Source organism: Carcharhinus amblyrhynchos, chromosome 14 (genome assembly GCF_965287045.1).
Source record: "Carcharhinus amblyrhynchos chromosome 14, sCarAmb.v2.hapA, whole genome shotgun sequence".
NCBI classification, from domain to species: Eukaryota; Metazoa; Chordata; class Chondrichthyes; order Carcharhiniformes; family Carcharhinidae; genus Carcharhinus; species Carcharhinus amblyrhynchos.
The window spans coordinates 48,351,035-48,353,505 of NC_137337.1; the positions used below are offsets into that span (position 1 = coordinate 48,351,035).

The 2,471-nt window shown below is 41.6% G+C and overlaps 1 pseudogene; it reads left to right on the plus strand.

The window, feature by feature from the left end:
* The first annotated feature begins 1,456 nt into the window (after window positions 1–1,456).
* On the plus strand, window positions 1,457–1,735 carry LOC145352260 (DNA-directed RNA polymerase II subunit RPB4 pseudogene; annotated as a pseudogene).
* The last annotated feature ends 736 nt before the right edge of the window (window positions 1,736–2,471 follow it).

The following is a 2,471-nucleotide window of genomic DNA, read 5'->3' on the forward strand; positions in this document are numbered from 1 at the left end:
TATTACCGCCTCGGCAATATGTTTCTCCAATGGAGTCTGGCTCTAGGTCAGAGTTGATCAGCTCCTTTTTCTACACTGCTTTACAACATTGACAGTCCAGTACCCAACCAAACAAACTTTCGTGCAAACAGGTGGTAAACTCTGCGTTTGTTTGCCACTACAGAGTTTGATGTTAACCAACCTTTGCCACTTGTGCTTCACAATCCTAAGTACCCTTGCTGCCTCTACGCCCACCTCAGGGACCTGAACTTCAGGTGGGGGAAGGAAGACCAGAGCCAGAGTGCCAGACCAGACCAAAGGGCCAGATGACACAGAGGATGACTGAGACCAGCACACATATAAAGGCCAATATCTGCTGGGGTACTTGCCAGTCACACAAAGTTTAAGACAACATCTTGTATTGGATTTGAACTCTAGTATTTTTCTGTAAAAATAAGTTATTGTTGGTTGGATGGGTGATTATTGATTTTGTGTCTTAAATTAATATTAATTGAACTGATTGAACCAACAGACACCTACTTACAATCATTTGTCCACCATATAAGGGTTAAAACAGAATGTGAGGCAGGCACAACACTTACTTGCTCCATAAGACATCGAAAGTGCCAGCCTCATGTTGCTGCACAAAAGCAAAGGAGCAATTGCACCAACAATGGGGAATCTGTTTTCTTAATGCTGGTGGCAGAGCATTTTCTTGGTCACTCTTACAAGATTTTAAATATTTGTTTAATTTATTTTCTATGCTGGAACAATTTGGCTAGGGAAGAGGCAAGTTCCGGATCACAACTCTTCAGTGCTATTACATAACTTATTTCCACGAACAATGGAGGACTTGTAGATAGTGAAGTTCAATTTAAACAACTTTGCAATAGCATTACAATAGCTTGCAATGAGTTTGAACAGACCGTCAGTGTAAGGAAGTATGCGATTATGTGTTGACAATGCTTGAAATTTCAATAGCTGAGATTATACTACAAATTTTACACAACACTTCAATGTGATTGGCTGCTTAACATTCCTTATAGCATCACTGTGATTGGACATGTGGAAATTCCGTTATTTGGCCTCATATTCAATCTAATTTCAGGAAGGGGGAAATCTACACCACTGAGATACTACCTAGGAACTTTATTAGGTAACTTGGATTTAATTGATGAATGGAAAAGCAGTGACCACATTTTGACTAATTAACTAATCATTTGGAAGAATAGCAAATTGACATTGAGCATTAGGAGTCTCCTAAGCATATGTCTGGTCATGCTGCTGGATGTCCCTGAATGCCTGTAGCTGGCATGAATGAAGATTGACTCAGTACAAAGACCTACACTAAATTCTAAATGTTAAGTGGACAAGGACATAGTTCTTGTTACCAAATGGCAGCCTGCTGGAGTGAAGCCCGGGTTGGGGATATGGAGGAGGACATTTCCCAGCTGGTGTTTCAGAAGCAAATTGATGCATGGAGACCCTGTTGAACTTTGAGATCCACATGCTGCTGCAGCACAAGAAGCAACAGAGCGAGACTGCAGAGGATGAACAGGAGCTCTCTGAAGTCTTCATGAAAACATTAAACTACACAGCCAAATTCAGCTGCTTCCAAAACAGGGAGAGCATCACCAGTGTCAGGAGTCTGCTGCTCCAGCAAAAATTGCACAAATTTGAGCTGGCCAGTCTGGTCAACCTGTGTCCTGAAATGGCTGACGAGGCCAAAGCTCTCATTCTCAGCTTGGAAGGTTGATTTGAGGATGAGGACTTCCAGCAGATCCTTGATGATATTCAGATCAAATAAAGCTTTTAGTATTAGCATCAGCTTCTTCTCTACCAGATCTCTCCCTGCTGCTCTTCAGCTGAACATTGGTGCTGATGGTTCCCGTTGCCGAAGTGAAGGTGAAGAGGAAATTGGCTGAAGCTCAACCAGGCTGGTGACATCACGGAACGTGAAACTTTTGGATTAGTTTTAGATGAATCAATCAGTAACACAGCTCATGAGACCCAGATATAAAATACACTCTGGAATCACCAGAAGGAAAAATCATCATTTTTCATTCAGATTTCAAATGCTGGAATTTCGTACATCAAATTTTTCTTCACTTTTGACAAGGTGAAATCCTGTAACTAACCCTCATGGGGCTTTACTCCTTACTGTTTTATTAAAGTGAGTTTTAAAAAGTTTAAAGTTTGTTTATTAGTGTCACTTGTAGGCTTACAATAACACTGCAATGAAGTTACTGTGAAAATCCCTTAGTTGTCACACTTTGGTGCCTGTTCGGGTATACTAAAGGAACATCTAGAATGGCCAATGCACCTAACCAGCACATCTTTTGGATTTTAGGAGGAAACCAGAGCACTTGGAAGAAACCCACGCAGACATGAGGAGAATGTGCAGACTCCACACAGACAGTAACCCAAGCTGGAATCAAACCCAGGTCATTGGCACTGTGAGGCAGCAATGGTAACCACTGAGGATGCACATG